The sequence below is a fragment of the Ahaetulla prasina genome, chromosome 5, assembly GCF_028640845.1.
Source record: "Ahaetulla prasina isolate Xishuangbanna chromosome 5, ASM2864084v1, whole genome shotgun sequence".
Lineage (NCBI taxonomy): Eukaryota > Metazoa > Chordata > Lepidosauria > Squamata > Colubridae > Ahaetulla > Ahaetulla prasina.
In genome coordinates, this window is record NC_080543.1 from 129,833,059 (window position 1) to 129,853,754 (window position 20,696).

A 20,696-nucleotide genomic window follows, 5' to 3' on the forward strand; every position below is an offset into this window, starting at 1 on the left:
GATCGAAAAGTTGGCAGTTCAGCGATTCGAATCCCTAGTGCACTAGGGGTGAGCTCCTGGTACTTGTCCCAACTTCTGCCAACCTAGCAGTTCGAAAGCAAGTAAAAAATGCAAGTAGAAAAATAGGGACCACCTTTGGTGGATAAGTAAGAGTGTTCCGTGCGCCTTTGGCGTTTAGTTATGCTGGTCACATGACCATGGAGATGTCTTCGGATAGCACTGGCTCTTCAGCTTAAAAACAGAGATGAGCACTGCCCCCTAGAGTCAGGAATGACTAGTACATATGTGCGAGGGGAACCTTTACCTTTACCTTAGGCAACTTCTATGGGACAGAGAGCACCACTCAGCCAAACTGAGCCTTTCGGGTGCAAGTGATGATGGACACACAACCTCTTTGAAAATATACACACTGAAGCTGTCCTAGCAGTTTAGTTGGTTTAAATAAAAGGTTAGCTCATGCATTTCTCCAACTTAATTAAGGCTGATTAAGTATTATGAGACTAGTAGAGAGATCTGAGAAGTGGCCATCACTGTTCTCTCTTCTTTTTAACCATTGTTGCTGTTAGGAGATCACCCTGATCTCTCCAGAACATATTTCTACACCAAACTGATGTCCATGCTCATAATTGATTAAAAAGAAGCAAACAATTCAATTAAAAAGTAGTTATAAAATGTCAACCGTGGTTGGTTGGATGGATCTGATGAGCCATCTGCTTAAAGTCGTAAGAGGCAAACAGAAAGAAGGCATTGCAGTTTTGTCATTGAAGCTCATCTTCTTATCATTTTCACCTTCTCATCTTACCTTCTTCTATTGGTATCTTATGATTTATCACTTGTTGTTTGTATCTTATGATTTATGGTCTATGACTTATTACTTGATTTTTGTTTGTACATGAAGAGCTTATGTATCAGAGTCAAATCCTCTGTGTGTCCAATCACACTTGGCCAATAAAGAATTCTATTCTATTCTATTCTATTCTATTCTATTCTATTCTATTCTATTCTATTCTATTCTATTCTATTCTACCCTACCCTACCCTACCCTACCCTACCCTACCCTACCCTATCCCTATCCCTATCCCTATCCCTATCCCTATCCCTATCCCTATTCCTATTCCTATTCCTATTCCTATTCCTATTCCTATTCAGAAAAAAACAATTGCTACCAACCTGCCTTCCACTGAGGACCTGTATACTGCACGAGTCAAAAAGGGGGCTGTGAAAATATTTACAGATCCCTCATATCCTGGACATAAATTGTTTCAGCTTCTACCCTCAAAACGACGCTATAGAGCACTGCACACCAGAACAACTAGACACAAGAACAGTTTCTTCCTGAACGCCATCACTCTGCTAAACAAATAATTTCCTCAACACTGTCAAACTATTTACTAAACCTGCACTACTATTAATCTTCTCATTGTTCCCATCACCTATCTCCTTCCACTTATGACTGTAACTTTGTTGCTTATATCCTTACGATTTATACTGTAATTAATTGTTTCCTAATTGCTTAATTGTAGTCTATGACTATCGTTAAGTGTTGTAAATGTTGTACCTTGATGAAGGTATCTTTTCTTTTATGTACACTGAGAGCATATTCACCAAGACAAATTCCTTGTGTGTCCAATCACCCTTGGCCAATAAAAAATTCTATTCTATTCTATTCTATTCTATTCTATTCTATTCTATTCTATTCTATTCTATTCTATTCTATTCCTATTCCTATTCCTATTCCTATTCCTATTCCTATTCTACCCTACCCTACCCTGGATTTTTAGGCTTATCTGATTACCTAAACAGTAAAGAAGAAAAATAAGCTAGTATGGAGATGCCAAAGGCCAGGAAATGATTGTTCAGGAAATCATTGAAGATCTGGTTGTTTTCCTAGGCCTTGGGTAAAAGGTGACTGTGACTTTCTTTTGTTTTGCTTCATTTTGTTTCCCTTAGTTTTGATTTTATTTAATTTGTTGTTGTATTTTACTCTTCTGCTTTGTTATATTCTTGGGTTTTTGATGCTCTCTGAGCTTGATTGTTTTCTTGCAGGTGTTTCATTACCCAGCTAGGTAACATCATCAGAGTACTGATGTTGGATAATGAAATGTTTGCAAGAGAATAACCAAGCTCAGAGAGCATCAAGGTCCCCACAGTTCAACCCTGAGCCAGAAGTATTGCTATATTCTTTTGTATTCTGCCTTTGTAGTTGCAGGCCACCCAGGATCAGACAGCTTTTAAATTAAACAAATACACCTCGTTATGCAACTATCACTCAAGTCAGCTTGCTAAGCTGAGGCAAAATAGGAAATGACAACTAGGCTTGCCCTGAACTGTCCTATCATTTTGGTATCCGAGGCAGAAAAACACCACAGACAATACTTCTATCATTCAAAACGACCTTGATCATCTATCCGCTTGGTCTAAAAATTGGCAGCTCCAAATTTCAACCAGCAAATGCTCAGTCTTACTTATAGGAAAAAAGAATCCAAAAACTAAATACATACTAGATGGACATTACCTTACAGATGACCCCCATCCCGTTAAAGACCTTGGAGTTTTCATGTCAAATGATCTAAGTGCCAAAGCCCACTGCAACTACATAGCAAAAAAAGCTCTAAGAGTTGTAAACCTAATTTTGCGTAGCTTCTTTTCCAAAAACACCACACTACTAACCAGAGCATATAAAACATTTGCTAGACCAATTCTAGAATACAGCTCGCCAGTTTGGAACCCTCACCACATCTCTGACATCAATACAATTGAACGTGTCCAGAAATATTTTACAAGAAGAGTTCTCCATTCCTCTGAAAACAATAGAATACCCTATCCCACCAGACTTGAAATCCTAGGCTTAGAAAACTTGGAACTCCGTCGCCTTCGACAAGACTTAAGCTTAACTCACAGAATCATCTATTGTAATGTCCTTCCTGTTAAAGACTACTTCAGCTTTAATTGCAATAATACTAGAGCAACTAATAGATTTAAACTTAATGTCAACTGCTTTAATCTAGATTGCAGAAAATATGACTTCTGTAACAGAATCATCAGTGCTTGGAATACTTTACCTGACTCTGTGGTCTCTTCCCATAATCCTAAAAGTTTTATCCAAAAACTTTCTACTATTGACCTCACCCCATTCCTAAGAGGACCATAAGGGGCGTGCATAAGCGCACAAATGTGCCTACCGTTCCTATCCTATTTTTTTTCTTTTCTTCTTCCTATATATATGCTTATATTTACTCATATATGTGTTTATTTACTATATAATCTTTTTGTATGATACCTACATATATTGTTGTGACAAAATAAAATAAATAAATAAAAATAAATTTAAAAAAAATCTCACAAGGGTAAGACCAAAACAAATCAATATCTCATTAATGTTTGTTGCCTTTTTATGACACTCAAAGTTGATGGTCAGAGGTATTTGTCTTGCTTCATCTAATATGGCAGTAATAAAACTTCTGGTCCACCAGATGTCACTGAACTACAGTTCCCAGAAGCCATTGTCAACAATAAGGTAATCAGAGTATTTTAGCTGAATGCTATCAACAGGGAAGCCGCTTCTAGTAAATGAGTTAAGTATTTTCTACCTGTTGATGAGTAATAGTAGTGGCTCTGATCTATAACAGCAAGACTAGACCAATGCAAGAGAAAAGGTTTAAGCTTTTTTGTTTTAGTTTCCTCAAGTTGAAACTAGAACGTTTACTTTAGTTTACTTTACTTTACTTATTGATTAGCTCAAAGGCCATATCGAAGTGCAGAGTTCCAAACACAAATTATTACTAAAATCTGATTTAAAAAAACCAATTTAAAATAGAATTGGAATAAAATACAGAATTTGAAAACAACATTTAATATAGCACAGTACTTGAACAAAATGGTTCAGTTGAGATCGTCATGTGTGAGACTGATCGGGGTTGACTACATGGGTGACTCTGAAGTATAATTTTATCTTATTTTATCTAGCTACATCTTAAATTGTTGTATTTTATTCCAATTTCATTTTAAATTGTTTTTATTGGATTTTAGTAAAAAAAAAATCTTCAGAACTCTGCACTTGAATATGGGCTATGGGCTAATCCATAAACTAAACTAAACTCAAGTTGAAACTAGATGGAAATAATTTTTCAAAAATATATCAACTTGATCTTTTAATATATATAGGAAAAAGTAAAGGTTCCCCTTGCACATACATGCTAGTCGTTCCCGACTCTAGGGGGCGGTGCTCATCTCCGTTTCAAGGTCAAAGAGTCAGCGCTCTCCGAAAACGTTTCCGTGGTCATGTGGCTGGCATGACTAAATACCAAAGGCGCACGGAACGCTGTTACCTTCCCACCAAAGGTGGTCCCTATTTTTCTACTTGCATTTTTTACGTGCTTTCAAAATGCTAGGTTGGCAGAAGCTGGGACAAGTAATGGGAGCTCACCCTGTTACACGGCACTAGGGATTCAAACCGCTGAACTGCTGACCTTTCAATTGATAAGCTGAGCCACCGTGTCCCCTTTTCATCTATATATATGAAATATATATAATATATTTTTTCTTGCCCTAGTTTTTTTCTACAATCCTAAAGGAAAAGTAAAACTTCCAGGAAAGTACGCTTAGCTGAAAAGTTCATTTTAATAATTTGTCTCTCCGGAATCAGGGCTTTTGAGTTGTAGAATATTGTCGCTCTTATCTGTTTGCCTGGCATGTCGTCTCAGATGTCAAGAAAATGTAATGAAATGCAAATGGTTTGGAATGATTTTTGTCAACGAAAATACTCATTTCACTTGGTTTCAAACTTAGGTCATGATGACACATAGTTAGAAACCTGGAAGATGTTACTTGAGTGACAACTATTATTCATCTGCTCCCCGTTCTGTACCATTTATTCCCCATCCTAAGCTTACAATTTAAAATTATATTGAAAAGGATAGCATTACGAAAAAGGTTTCAATTCCTTGAATATAACTCAACACAAGGGTCTTTTATATTTATATATATATGTAAAAGGGGATGCTATTAAGTTGATTTGAAGACGCTTAGATGCTTAGATTTTTCAATTTGTTTGGCTTTTGCTTTTAGAAGTAGTTTATCAAGACATTCTTCTGGAATAGTTTTATTGACTTTCCAGTCTAGTCTACAAGTTTATGAGCTTTTGGAGTTCCAAGGACAGAAGTTCTTTTTTTCTGAGCACAGCTAAGGACAACCTTGTGCTATGGTCCAGGGGTCTCCAATCTTGGCAACTTTATGACTTGTGGACTTAAACTCCCAGAATTCCTCACCCAGCTTTGAAATCGACAAGTCTTAAAGTTGTAAAGGTTGAAGACCCCTGCTATGGTCCATAAAAAAAAAAGAAAGAAAGATAAAGAAGTCCTTGCAGATTTTACTCCACTAGTTTTGCTGACCATAAGTGGTGGTGCTCATCTCTATTTCAAAGCCATTGAACCCTCACTGTCTGAAGAAATTTCTGTGGTCATGTGGCCAGCAATGATGTCATGGAGCACTGTTACCTTCCCATCGAAGTGGTACCAGAGGTGGTATTCAGCTGGTTCAGACCAGTTTGGGTGAACTGGTAGTCATGACTGCAGGTGGGCCCACCAGATGAAGTGCCGTCCTATTTAGCCATGTTTTTGAGGCTGGGCGCATGCACAGAAGGCACACGCTCAAGCAAAGTGCATGCGTAGAAGGCCGGGCGCAGGTGCGGAAGGCATGTGCGCAGTAAGTGTGCGGAAGGCCGGGTGAAGGTGAACCGGTGGCAAGAATAGGTGAAATCCACCGCTGAGTGGTACCTATTTATCTACTTGGATGCGTATGCTTTCAAGTTGCTAGGTTGGCAGGAGCCAGTGCGAGGACAGGAGTTCATGCCATTGTGGCACTCAGGTCACGAACCTGCACTGCTGGCTTTCCAGTTGACAAGCGCAGTGTCTTAACCACTGAGCCACAGCACTGCCAATATGGTCCATATAGCAGGCATTCTAATCATTTCCCATGGACTGCTAGCTGTATATGATCTGCATGGAAGAGCAATACTGGTGAATTATTTTCAAGCTTTGAAACTAGTCCAAGTTTAATTTTTTTTTGCTTGCTTATATTCAATCTTATTGGGGAAGAAAGGGAGGGAGGGAGGGAGGGAGGGAGGGATTTGGCAGCTGGATGAAGATCCTTCTCACTGATAAGAGTTAAAGAGGTGAAGGAGAATGGAAATATTTATGTCACCACTTTTGGTGGTGAGGTGAGAGTGATCTGTATAAGAAGGAGAGGTTGATATATCTAAATGTAGGGTATAAATGTGCCAATATTTGGTATTTTTGTATAAATGTACAATATTTGGTGTTCAAAATTTCATCTCTCCACAAAGTAATGTAGCTTATATCCTTATTTTTATAAGAATAAGAGCAAAGTTACATGGGACATCAAAATTGGCAATGCTCTATCAAATCCTGTTCCTGTCAAAAGTGGCATTCCTCAAGGCAGCGTTCTTGGACCAATGCTCGTCATACTATACATAAATGATCTCTGTGACCATATCTCAAGTTATTGTGTTCTCTTTGCTGACGATGTCAAACTATTTAACACCACCAACAATACTACTACCCTTCAAAAAGACCTTGACTTTGTATACGATTGGTCTAAAACTTGGCAACTCCAAATCTCAACCAGTAAATGCTCAGTCTTACATATTGGAAAAAAGGACCCAAACACTAAGTACAAGCTTGATGGACATTACTTTACAGATGACCCCCACCCCGCTAAAGATCTTGGAGTTTACATATCAAATGATCTAAGAGCCAAAGCCCACTGCAACTACATAGCAAAAAAGGCTCTAAGAATTGTAAACCTAATTTTGCATAGCTTCTTTTCCAAAAAGTCTACACTACTAACCAGAGCATACAAAACATTTGCTAAACCTATTCTTGAATAAAAGCTCCCCTGTCTGGAACCCATACCACATCTCTGACATTAATACAATTGAACATGTCCAGAAATATTTTACAAGAAGAGTTCTCTGCTCCTCTGAAAACAACAAAATACCTTATACCACCATGCTTGAAATCCTGGCATTAGAAAACTTAGAACTCCGCCGACTTCGACATGACCTGTGTTTAACACACAGAATCATCTATTGCAATGTCCTTCCTGTTAAAGACTACTTCAGCTTCAATCGCAATAATACAAAAGCAAACAATAGATTCAAACTTAAAGTTAACCGCTTCAATCTTGATTGCAGAAAATATGATTTTGTAACAGAGTTGTTAATGCTTGGAACATATTGCCTGACTCTGTGATCTCTTCTCAAACTCCCAAAAGCTTTAGCTTTAACCAGAGTTGGTCCTAATATTTTAAAAAACGGGGCTTAATTTAATTTTGTTTTATATATATAAAACAAAATATATATTCTTATGTAAAAAAAAATATATCAGGTAAAGGAACAATGGAACTCTCTTAACCCGACGTCCATTCATGTTCCCTAGAGAGATTTAGCAACTGTACTGTGCTATTTCCTGAATTCAAGCTTTCAACATGATATGCACTTTACCAATTAGATAGCAGTTTTATTCTAGCAGGGGGGCGGGGAAGAATTTTATGTTAAAGAAATAGATCTCTGCATTGCAGCAAAACTAAGCCTGGCATGAGGTTTAAGACATTAAATTACTTGGTAAGCCTCTCTTAAAATACTTTCCATGTAAGAAAAACCCTTTCCTGTCCTATGGAGAATTAACAGATTCTACAACTGTGCAATTAATAATGGAAGTTCTTGGATTCAGTGACTCATGAAGCACCACTTCTAGATGTGAAACTATGGTGAAGAAGTTTATTTGTTGTTAGTTGTGAAGTCGTGTCTGACCCTTTGCAACCCCATGGACTACATTCTTCCAGGCCTTCCTGTCTTCTACCATCCCCCAGAGTCCATTTAAGCTCATGCTGACTGCTTCAGGGACTCCAACCAGCCACTTCATGAGGGTTTTCTCCAGTGAGTCTTTCCTTCTCATTAGGTGGCCAAAGTATTTGAGTTTCATCTTCAGGATCTGGCCTTCTAAAGAGCAGTTAGGGTTGAGCTCCTCTAGGACTGACCGGTTTGATCGCCTTGTAGTCCAAGGGAGTCGCAGGAAGTACACTTCGATAAGCAAATTATTTTCCCTTAACTTCCTAACACACAATAGATGCTGCTGCTAAGTAGAATCGTTTTTAATTGAATGCAAGATTGCCATCTTCCTCTGATTGTTGTCATAACAGTCAGAAGTACACACAGCATCTTACATTAGGCTGTTATCAAAACCATAAATGCATGGAAACTGTAGATTAGACAAGAACAACTTTCAGCCCTTTATGTAAGTTGCTTTGGATAAAAAGATGCAAAAACCTTAAACATGGACCATACGTTGAATCAGACTCGAGAGATATGCAGCAATTGATGGAACTTTTTCAGCATGGCTTCTTAGCTTTTTCTGTAATAAATTACTTCATAGAAGTTCCTGAAATTTTGTGTACACATTTACTCACTTTTAAGAAGATATCTGACATATGCTTAATAGCAGGTAAAGCTATGAAAAAAATCACTTGAGAGAGAGAGAGAGTATGTGTGTGTGTGTGTGTGTGTGTGTGTGTGTGTGTGTGTGTGTGTGTGTGTATGTTTTCTGAGGTTTTCGCAGGTGTTTGTATGTAGGTCTTTGGTTATTCGGGTTTTCTCCCGCGTAAAATTGGAAGTGTCTTGGCGACGTTTCGACGAAGTCTCATTCGTCATCTTCAGGCTTCAGCTTCGTGCTTCTGGGATATATATATATTCCCAAGTGATTTTGTTTACTCTTTACTTTGTTTACATTTTATATATTAAAATGTCTCTATATAAAGATCATTCAAGAAGCAGTATATTGTCAAGAATCCTGAAGATGCATCTTGCATGGACACCATAACTATCACCCTAAAAAGTTGTTCCCACACTGCAGGGGTGCACAGAACTATTCTCCTTAGAAAAAATAGAATAACAGAGTTGATAGGGACCTTGGAGATCTTGTAGTCCAACCCCCTGCCCAGGCTGGAAACTCTAAACCGTTTCAGACAAATGGTTCTTAAAAACTTCCAGTGTTGGACCATTCACAACTTCTGGAGGCAAGTTGTTCCACTGATTGTTCTAACTATCAGGAAATTTCTCCTTAGTTCTAAGTTCCTTCTCTCCTTGATCAGTTTCCACCCATCGCTTCTTGCCCTGCCCTCAGGTGCTTTGGGGAATAGCTTGACTCCCTCTGCTTTGTCACAACCCCACACAAGGTTCATCCTTGATGAATATAAGTTTATAAGAGGGAAGTATTTCCTATGAATTTCCAGGAGATTTTAAAAAAAACCTCAACACCTGTATCTCCTTGAAGCCATGGGAAATCAAACTGATTTGCAGCTCTGATCCAGCAATGAATAAATTACAAGACTTTCTTTGGAGATTAGCCAACTGCACCCACAGAAATTTTCTACTGGACCAATGATTTCTGATCGATGGGGATGCAGCCTACTATTTCTAAGTGGTTTTGCCATCATAAAAAACCTTTTCAATCGTGCGAATATTCTTTTTCAAAGCAATTACCCAATGATGTTCTTTCAATGTAGGTTTCTTATTTTATTTTTTTTTAAATCTTCTGTGTGTTTCATCTTATTTGAAGGCGGATTTAAGAAATAAAAGTATTTAAGAAATAACAGGTTTTCATATGAAGATTTTTGTCTAAATCGTTTAGGAGAGCCAGACTGGTCTAGTGATCAAGGCACCAGGCTAGAAGCAAGGAGACTGAATTGTAGTTCCACTTAAGGCATGAATGCTAGCTGGCTGACTTTGAGCCATGCATCCATCTATCCATCTATCCATCCATCCATTTATCATTCGTTCATTTGTTTGTTTGTTTGTTTGTTTGCCCTTGGGCCATATCAAAGTGCAGAGTTCCAAAAACAAATTATCACTGAAATTGGATAAAAGCAATTTAAAATGGAATTGGATAAAATACGATTTAAAATTAAATTTGAATAAAATACAGTCTAAGAGCCAGTCAGAGGGACGTGGTGGCTCCCTCTGACTGGCTAAGATGTTGAGCTTGTCAATCAAAAGATCAGCAGTTCAACAGTTCGAATACCTAGTGCTGCCTAATGGAGTGAGCTCCCGTTACTTGTCCCAGATTCTGCCAATCTAGCAGGTCGAAAGCACGTAAAAAATGCAAGTAGAAAAATAGGGACCACCTTTGGTGAGAAGGTAAGAGCGTTCTATGCGCCTTTGGCATTTAATCATGCCGGCCACATGACCACGGAGATGTCTTCGGACAGCGCTGGCTCTTCGGCTTTGAAACAGAGATGAGCACCGCCCCCTAGAGTCGGGAATGACTAGCTCATATGTGTCAGGGAAACCTTTACCTTTAAGAGCCAGTCATTCTCTTTCAGCCCACAATGTCAGGCTCAGTTGACAAGCTGGTCAGTTAATTCCTGTTGCAACCAATGTTACCAACCTTTGGTTGTGATCGCAGGAAAAATAGTGGACCATGAATTTGTAGGAAAATACTAGGTTGTTGAGGGTTGTTGGGGTTTTTTTACATCATTTTTTCGCATATACAGTAGATTTTGGGAGTGAGCACTGCATTGCAAAATTTTGAAACTGAAAGTGAAAATGTTGATGAGATTTCAAGACTATTCAAGACAGGACATTTTTTAATTTTCAGAAAAAGTAAGGAAGCAAGCAAGCAAGCAAGCACTTCTCTTCTGAAATGTGTTCTTATTTTGAGCTATACTCTTAAATACAGTAGGAAGTTTTTCTTTCTAATTTTCTCACATACATTTTTTGTTTTTTTACTAACAGGGAGAATATTCAGTAAATGATCTGTAACTACAATACTTTCTCTTTGGGTACAGACCAGTGGTGGGTTGCCCCCGATTCGGACCAGTTCACAAGAACCAGTAGGAAAATTGGCGGGAGGCTCCGCCCACTGACCCAGACGTCATGAGGAAGCTTCTGCACATGTGCACAAGCGAAGCAAGCATGCATGCATGGTCCCATTGCAAACCGGTAGTAAAAGGTACAGCCCGGTACAGACATCTAGTGAAACACTACTGACTTCTACCAAATCCCTTCCTTCCTGTAGTTCTCACATTCTTTCTGAATTATGCCAAACAAACAGAACAGCATCGCAAAAGGTGGTAATTTTCTCATTACAGCGATATAGGTGCTTCAAGAAAAAGAGATAGGAAAAGATTCCTTTAAGAGCTTTTCAAGAAAGCTCCCCTTTCTTATGTAATGCCTGAAGGTATTTGGAAACTGTACATTCTAAATGAAAAGCAGGAGGTTGAATTATATATACATTTTAGTCAACCAATAGAAGAGAATAAGTCTAACTCCCAGCAGGACTGTGGAGTCTCTCATAGAGCCCAATTTCCTTTAAAGTTTAATTTGTTGGAACTGCCTGAATTCTGAGTTCTCAACTGTTCTGAGACCCAAATAAAATGCAGTTTAACCTTCAGGCAGTGGTGGGATTCAGCCGGTTCAGGCCAGTTTGAGCGAACTGATAGTTAAATTGTCGGCTGGGCCCGCCCCGCCCCTTCCTGGAGTCCCCAAGCACCCCATTTTGGCTCCCAGGCAAGTATAGGGTGGCCTCCTAGGCCCAAAACGTAGCACTGGGGGATGCAGTGTGCCCCCCCGCATAGCCCATTTTCGCTCCCAGGAGGCTGCAGGGAGGGCTACCAGGCCCAAAATGGGACGTGGCCCCTCCACAGCCCATTTTTGCTCCCGGGGGAGGGGAGCCAGAAGGCTGAGTGCTGCCTGTCACACCCTCTGGCCACGCCCACCATGACCACGCCCACCCCCCCAGTCATTAGGGCAGAGAACCGGTTGTTAAATTATTTGAATCCCAACGATACCTTCAGGTATTAGCTATTATGTTTTTCCAATACGTATTAATAGGAAAATGTTTTTCAATAAGTCAGAAGACGAATCTTCAACAAGCTTAAAGATTCAGATGAGTGAAGAGTGTTTTTGAACTCTGCTTTCTCTCTGAAGAGAGGGATGGAAGTGAATGTTTGAATAAGCAAAATAAATGTGGCCTTTGAAGAGAATGTAAAAAAAATATATTAGTTAGTCAAGTTGATATACCATCTCAGGTAGATAGTATATCAGAACTGTTAAGAGACTGACCTCTGCATCTATTCATCCCTGGTTCAGGTCTTAAATTTGCAAGGAACTTATTAATAATTGAAGTTTAGTGAGACTAATATGGACAGACATGATAAAATCCACACTCTTTGTCAGGACTCACCAACGGCTGCAATCAAAACAGTTAAAAGATAAATCCTGCAGAAAGTTGAAACAGGGCAAAAGGTTAGGGTAGTCTTGAGTTTTCCAGGGCTACATAAAAATAATTCAAACTTGTTTAGATGTGAATATAAAATTAAACGGAACTTGCAACTTTTCCTTCAAGTTAAACCACTGAAGAAATGTGAGTGGAAAGGACATGAATAATGCTTTGAGCATTCTTAAAGGAAAGCTGGTTCATAGTTTTCTGGGCACCTTATCAAAGGTTGACTTCAGTTTTCCAGGAATATTTCTCCCCCATTTCATTAAACCAGTAGAACTATTGGAACACCTTAGCATGGACAGGTAGTTACACCATTCAACTTAAACAATTTAAATAAGAAAGGGCTGGCATAATATACAGTACGAGGCCTTTTCAAATCAGTTCAAAGCAACGGGTTCAAAACATTTCAGATGCTTGCTCAATCTGTTAAATGGCATAACACAGCATTTTGCTTTTATTCTGCACTCCACAGAAAACCTCAAGTCCAGAGAAAGTTAATATTTGCCACCTGTGAATGGGTTCTCTTTAATTATTTATGTTGGCACAACGTTCATAATTAGGCCTGGTAACATAAGATCTCTACTCTAAAAATCATTTCCATTGACTTCAAAATGACTTTGTCCCACATGAGTGAGTAGAGAATTGTGACCTTTAATTATTTTCTAGATTTCACTTACAAGTACCGAGAACATGATGAACATAACTGGGGTGGGGTGAGGGGAAAAAAGAGTGACAATTGACATTGATAAAAAGAGATTGCAGTAGAATTAGTCAATTCAGTGACTTACTCGTGGCTTGGTCAGCTCATGAAGAGTCATGGTGTCGCAGTGGTTAGAATGCAGTACTGCAGGCTACTTCTGCTGACTGCTGACTGACAACAGTTTAGCAGATCTGATTCTCACCAGCTCAAGGTTGACTCAGCCTTCCACCCTTCTGAAGTGAGTAAAATGAGGACCCAGATTGTTGGGAGCAATATGCTGGCTCTGTAAACCACTTAGAGGGGGCTGTAAAGCACTGTGAAGCTGTATATAAGTCTAAGTGTTATTGCTATTGCTATGATTAGATTACTGTACCAGTTTCTACCTAAGGCAGCCTTTAAAAAAACAACATCCAAAAGCTTCAGCTACAGATGTGACCTCAGAAACAGATACTGGTTACTACTTGACTTCTGAGTACAATTCAAGTTGTTGATTGTCACTTTTACACCCTTCATGGCAAGGGAGGTTAGCTACCAGGGGGACTATTTATTCTCAGTTGTCTCTGCCCATTGCAAGAGGATTTTTTTTTATTTGTCAGAGTTATATAGCTGCCCATTTCACCAAAAGCAACTCTAGGTGGAGGAACAGATGCATGTATGTATGTATGTTTGTTTGTTTGTTTGTTTGTTTGTTTGTTTGTTTGTCAACAAGTACAAGGAAACAAGTAACAGTATAAACATAGACATGGACATATGAAAAAAAATTGGCACACACACAAAAAACATAGCCATAAACCAGGGGTCTCCAACCTTGGTCCCTTTAAGACTTGTGGACTTCAACTCCCAGAGTTCCTCAGCCAGCTTTGCCATAAACACATAGAATGATTACTTATAAATGGGGGCAATAGGACAGGGACAGTAGGCACGCTGGTGCACTTATGCATGCCATAATCCGGTCCCTTCAATTAAAGAAGGCCCTATTTGAGAACATGCCCAATCTGTTGCAGTTCCTGCTCTCTAGAAATAGCAATCGCAATAACACTTAGACTTATATATTGCTTCACAGTGCTTTACAGCCCTCTCTAAGTGGTTTACAGCGTCAGCATATTTCTCCCAACAATTTGGATCCTCATTTTATCCACCTCGGGAGGATGGAAGGCTGAGTCAAGCTAGAGCCTGGTGAGATTTGAACTGTCAAATTGCTGTCAGCCAGCAGTCAGCAGAAGTAGCTTGCAGTACTGCACTCTAACCACTGCGCCACTGCGGCTCATGATCTCCCCTTGGGTTATTTATTTATTTTTATTTATTTTATTTTGTCACAACAATATATGTAGGTATCATACAAAAAGATTATATAGTATATAAACACATATATGAGTAAATATAAGGAGGTATAAGCGTATATATATATATATTGGAAGAAGAAAAGAAAAACAATAGGACAGGAACGGTAGGCACGTTTGTGCGCTTATGCACGCCCCTTATGGTCCTCTTAGGAATGGGGTGAGGTCAATAGTAGAAAGTTTTTGGTTAAAGCTTTTAGGATTATGGGAAGAGACCACAGAGTCAGGTAAAGTATTCCAAGCACTGATGATTCTGTTACAGAAGTCATATTTTCTGCAATCTAGATTAAAACGGTTGACATTAAGTTTAAATCTATTAGTTGCTCTAGTATTATTGCAATTAAAGCTGAAGTAGTCTTTAACAGGAAGGACATTACAATAGATGATTCTGTGAGTTAAACTTAGGTCTTGTCGAAGGCGACGGAGTTCCAAGTTTTCTAAGCCTAGGATTTCAAGTCTGGTGGGATAAGGTATTTTATTGTTTTCAGAGGAATGGAGAACTCTTCTTGTGAAATATTTCTGAACACGTTCAATTGTATTGATGTCAGAGATATGGTGAGGGTTCCAAACAGGCGAGCTGTATTCTAGAATTGGTCTAGCAAATGTTTTATATGCTCTGGTTAGTAGTGTGGTGTTTTTGGAAAAGAAGCTACGCAAGATTAGGTTTACAACTCTTAGAGCTTTTTTTGCAGTGGGCTTTGGCTCTTAGATCATTTGACATGAAAACTCCAAGGTCTTTAACGGGATGGGGGTCGTCTGTAAGGTAATGTCCATCTAGTATGTACTTAGTGTTTGGGGGTTTTTTTCCTATATGTAAGACTGAGCATTTGCTGGTTGAGATTTGGAGCTTCAGGAAACTATTAAAAACCCAGTTGCTCTCCCAGGACTCGGGGACAAAGTGATCTGTTTTGTTTTTGGTTTGGTATTTTGTTTTTTCTGGTTCGTTGTATTCTGTCACATGTTGATTTTTTTGGATGTTAAGCCAACTTAAGGAGTCACTAGCAATGTATATTAAGCTTTGTTGTCCAGCAGTACAAGTCTGGATGCCATGGCAAGAATAGGCATTTGCCACTTTCTAGGTTAGCCAAAATGTTCAAAAATATGTCTAGTAAATGTTGGAAATGTAACCAAAAATCTGGCACATATTATCATCTGTGATGGACTTGTGCTAAAGCAAAAGCAAAAGATGTCAGGAAAATATGTAGTTCTTAAATTTGACTTTTTTTAAATTAGGCATAGTACCAGAAAAATTTGATAAACAAATGGTATATTTAATATTGCATGTATAACTGTCTGGTTTGGTTCTACAAGCCAACAAGACAGACACAGACTTCAGAGGATCATTAGAACTGCGGAAAAAACAATGGCTATTAACCTGCCTTCCATTGAGGACCTGTATACTGCACAAGTCAAAAAGAAGGCTGTGAAAATATCTAAAGACCCCTCACATCCTGGACATAAACTGTTTCAACTTCTACCCTCAAAATGACGCTACAGGGCACTGCACACCAGAACAACTAGACACAAGAACAGTTTTTTCCCGAAGGCCATCACTCTGCTAAACAAACAATACCCTCAACACTATCAAACTATTTACTAAGTCTGCATTACTATTAATCGTCTCATTGTTTCCATCACCCATCTCCTCCCACTGTATGACTGTAAACTTGTTGCTGGTATCCTTAAGAGTTATATTGACTGTTTCCCTATGACTATCATTAAGTGTTGTGCCTTATGATTCTTGACGAACGCATCTTTTCTTTTATGTACACTGAGAGCATATGCACCAAGACAAATTCCTTGTGTGTCCAGTCACACTTGGCCAATAAAGAATTGAATTGAATTCTATTCTATTCTATTCTATTCTATTCTATTCTATTCTATTCTATTCTATTCTATTCTATTCTATTCTATTCTATTCTATTCTATTCAAAACAGCCAGGATTGTATTTCTGCAGCATTGGAAAAATGAAGAAATACCACTAGATGAAGAGATAATTAAGAAGATATTGGACTGTACAGAAATGGACAGACTTACATTAAAGATTAAACAGAAAGAAGATACAGAATACTACCAAACATAGAATTTATGTTATCAATGGCTGGAAAAGAGGGATAGGGATTAGGAATATAATTTGTGCTCAGAGTAGTTATCCATCTATGGATCTACCCAGTTCCTTGTTGTCTGGCTAACCCAGTTTATGAATTAAGCGCAGCATCAGATCTGCAAGGACATTTTTACAATAAAGGGTTACTTACATTTCAATTTGTCTGAGTTTCATCTTCGCGTATCTAAAATTCATGCTTCTCTACTCTTACTTATGTATCATCATTATATATTCATTAATTTTTGTGCAAAAGCTCAAGGTATTACAGAGGTAAGATAAAATTAATATATGCAGTATATTAACACATAGAACATGGTATTTGCTGATAGATACTGCAGGAGTTTTAATCTAATTTCTGGAAAGGTCCGATATGGAAAACGGCATTTCTAAAAATTACGATCTCCAGAAAAAAGTCATTCATAGTTTCAAGGACAACCTCATGCATCCTGGACCAAAAGTATCTCAAGGCCTCTGGTGGCTCAACAGACTAATGCAGTCTGTTATTAACAGCAGCTGCTTGCAATTACTGCAGGTTCAAGTCCCACCAGGCCCAAGGTTGACTCAGCCTTCCATCCTTTATAAGGTAGGTAAAATGAGGACCCAGATTGTTGGGGGCAATAATTTGACTTTGTATATAATATACAAATGGATGAAGACTATTGCTTGACATAGTGTAAGCCGCCCTGAGTCTTCGGAGAAGGGCGGGATATAAATTCAAATAAAAAAAAAAAGTAGCAAGAACCACTGCATTCACCAGAGGCTTATATAGACAGAGTAAAATTACAATCCTGTGAATGCGGAGCCCTCTGTCTTTCTATACATTAGCAACAAAGCTATACAGAGAACTTCAAGATCACATGATGTTGTTTCAAGTGCAACAATAATGTAGCAGAATCATCACAGGTATGATCCGAGGTGGGTTTCAGCAGGTTCTGACCAGTTCTGCAGAACCAGTAGCAGAGATTTTGAATAGTTTGGAGAACCGGTAGTAAAAATTCTGACTGGCCTCACCCCCATCTATTCTCGCCTCCTGAGTCCCAGCTGATCAGGCGGAAATGGGGATTTTACAGTAACCTTCCCCTGGAGTGGGGAGGGAATGGAGAGTTTGCATTGTCCTTCCCCTGCCACTCCCTCCAAGCCTGTTCTGTCTCCCTCGCCTCAGTCCGAGCGATGACTTAATTAGCTGGCAACTATCAGCTTCTGGCAGCAAACTAGCGAGCGTCTGCCAAGTTATCTCCCTTGATGCCGATGAGTCAACCAGGAACAAACAGTACTTCAGCTCTAGTTAAGCAGTTGATTTGCTTGCCACGAAGAGGTATAGCAGCTCTTGCTACTTTTATATCCTGTGGGGTGTGGCTCCATGACTCAGCACTTCCTAGGCCTGCCCCACCCTTGCTTCTGTTGTTCCCGCCTCTCTTGCCTATGAAACCTAGGGTCCAGCCAGGCCTGATTGCCATCAGTCAGGTGTGTGTGTGGGGGGGGGAAGAGTCAGGGGACAGAGGCCTTGTTATCTCCTCCACCTGGCCTGCCTCTGGCTCCTGGAGCTGAGCCAGGGAAGCCGGTGCTCCAGAGGTAAGTGCTGATGGCCCTTCCTCCTCACTTTCTGAGTCACTTTCTGGCAGGGCCCCCGGCTCGGGGGGCGCAGACATAACAAAGCCAAGCCCACCAAGCCATTCCACACCCACCAAGCCACACCCACAGAACCAGTAGTAAAAAAAATTGAAACCCATCACTGCGCCACTCCCCAAACTGCTGGCATGTTTCCTCTTTGCATTGGGTAGACTGAGCTGAAGCCACACTGCCCCGATGTTTCTTCTTTGCGCTCAGTAGACTGGGCCGAAGTGATGTGGGCCAGCCCTTTACAGGACAGCCCCTTGGGCTGGATCTGGCCTGTGGGCCTTGTGTTTGACAGCCCTCATCTAACTGGACCTTCACATGTGGAATTATTCTTTTACGCCTGATATAGTCCCATGATGAGTGGTAGACATTTGATTTAGCATCATACCTACTGTAGGCAATTACCATGAATCAGAAATGGCAAAGAGCTGTTAAAATGTGGCAATGAAGTAGAGATGATAACTTTTGAGAGAATAGTAACTCCAGAAAAGACGGACATCTTGTAGAAGCTTTCCAGAGGGGGGCGGGGTTTCTAGTGTCTTTTAACAGAGAAAAGTAAGATTGGAGTTCTTTAAGATTTATTGGCCAGGCATAGAAGCCAAGCAGATTCAGTTAGCAAATTACTTTATTGGACACGGCTGAGAAAAAAAATGTAGTACCCAAACCTACTGATACACTTGCAATGCCTAATTCAATTGTTCATGCTACCTTGGGTGAAGGTAAGCAGGTATACATGTACATACCAATAACAACAAGAATAAAAAATATACACACGTGTTATTCCACAACTACGTATTTCAACATATATATATATATATTGCATACCCAATGGAGTTCGGTAAGTGAAAATTATATCACATCCCCCCAAACTCTTCTCGTAACCTTCATAGGTGCCTACAAAAAATTAGCAGTTCTTGCTATAACTTTTCTTGATATCCTAAAACCTCCCTGAGAACTGATTGTTTATTAACTAGATCCAACATGATTCCCTCAAACAAAACTGATTTTTGTTTGCCTTGGAGCTGGGAAAGCAAATTCACTGTAGATCTTGAAAACAGGAGTTCATTCAGGCTTTGGGAGATCTAATCTTCCTTGTACCAACATTCTACAATCCAGAAATGGTTTGCAAAAGTATTTTAATAATGAGTACCTTCCATAATGTAATTAGGCCTAACAGATTCTTGAATCTACTGCTGTATGTGTGTTTGCCTGTCATTTTGAAAGACAAGTAGAGACGTGGCAGTCTCAGAGAAGATTAAGGATGGTTATATAATAATTGTGAGCAAAAATAAATCCGGTTGGTGAATCAAGACTTCTGCAAATCTAATCTAGAAAACAGCCCTTCCATTCCTGTTGTCAACAGATGTTAGACTAACAAGACAATAGATAGAAGTGTTCCAGTATTTGAGGGGCTGCCACAAAGAACAAGGGGTCTATCTATTCTCCAAAGCACCTGAGGGCAGGACAAGAAGCAATGGATGGAAACTAATCAAGGAGAGATCCAACATAGAACTGAGAACTTTCTTGATAGTTAGAACAATTAATTAGTGGAACAATTTGCCTCTAGAAGTTGTGAATGCTCTAACACTGGAAGTTTTTAAGAAGAGATTAAACAGCCATTTGTCTGAAATGTATAGGGCAGAGGTGTCAAGCTCAAGGCCCGCTGGCCAGATCTGGCCCATGGGGTGCTTAGATCTGGCTGCCCTGGAAACAGTGAAGGACCGGCCCACGGTGCCTCTGCCGGCAAAAACAGAGCTCAGGAGGGCCATTGGCAGAGAGTTGCAGGGGGCTGTCACAGCTGAAAACGGAGCTCATGAGGGCCCTCCCAAGCTCCGTTTTCTCTGGCAGAGCACTTGGGCCACCACAAGCACCCCCGACACAAGTGACATCGAGCCGGCCACACCCATTCTGGCCATGCCCACCCCAACCCCTGAGTTCAAACACAACCCTGATGCGGCCCTCAATGAAATTGAGTTTGACAACCCTGGTATAGGGTTTCCTGTTTGCGCAAGGGATGGAGACTGAAACACTTCCAAGATCCCTTACGATTCTGTTATTTTGTTATTCAATTGCAGGATGAAAGAACCAGCAATATCTTTTGGAAGAAATCAGATCGGGCAAAGTTATAGACTCCCTTGGGAAATTTTTGAGACAAAACATTGAGACAATTTACCAAAGAATAATTTGCTGGGTGACGGTGATGTTGACGATGTTGATAATAATAACAAGGAAGGGAAAAAGGATCCTGTATGACCGACCCATCGTTGGTAATGTTTACCTGCTTTTGCTAGATGCAAGTTGGCATTAAATGGGAAAATTTCTGGAGAAAACTGCAAGAAATGTAATATATGAATGAGCCCCGAGGGAATGTAGTGTAGGCTTTGCAAAACAATGGTAACACTCTCAGCATTTCTAGGCTGAAATAAGTCGATGTGCCTCACCTACAGAATAGAATTAGCAGAGAACTGCACTAATTACAAACATCCCTGATTCCTCTTGAGTGCAATTCTTTTCTGTTTAGCTAAATCTCCATTTCTTTCAGGGGTTTTTTCCCCCCAGGGTAGTGTTATACTATTATATGGGCTACGGTGTGCATGTTACACTTCATTGTATTATATCACATTACATTTAG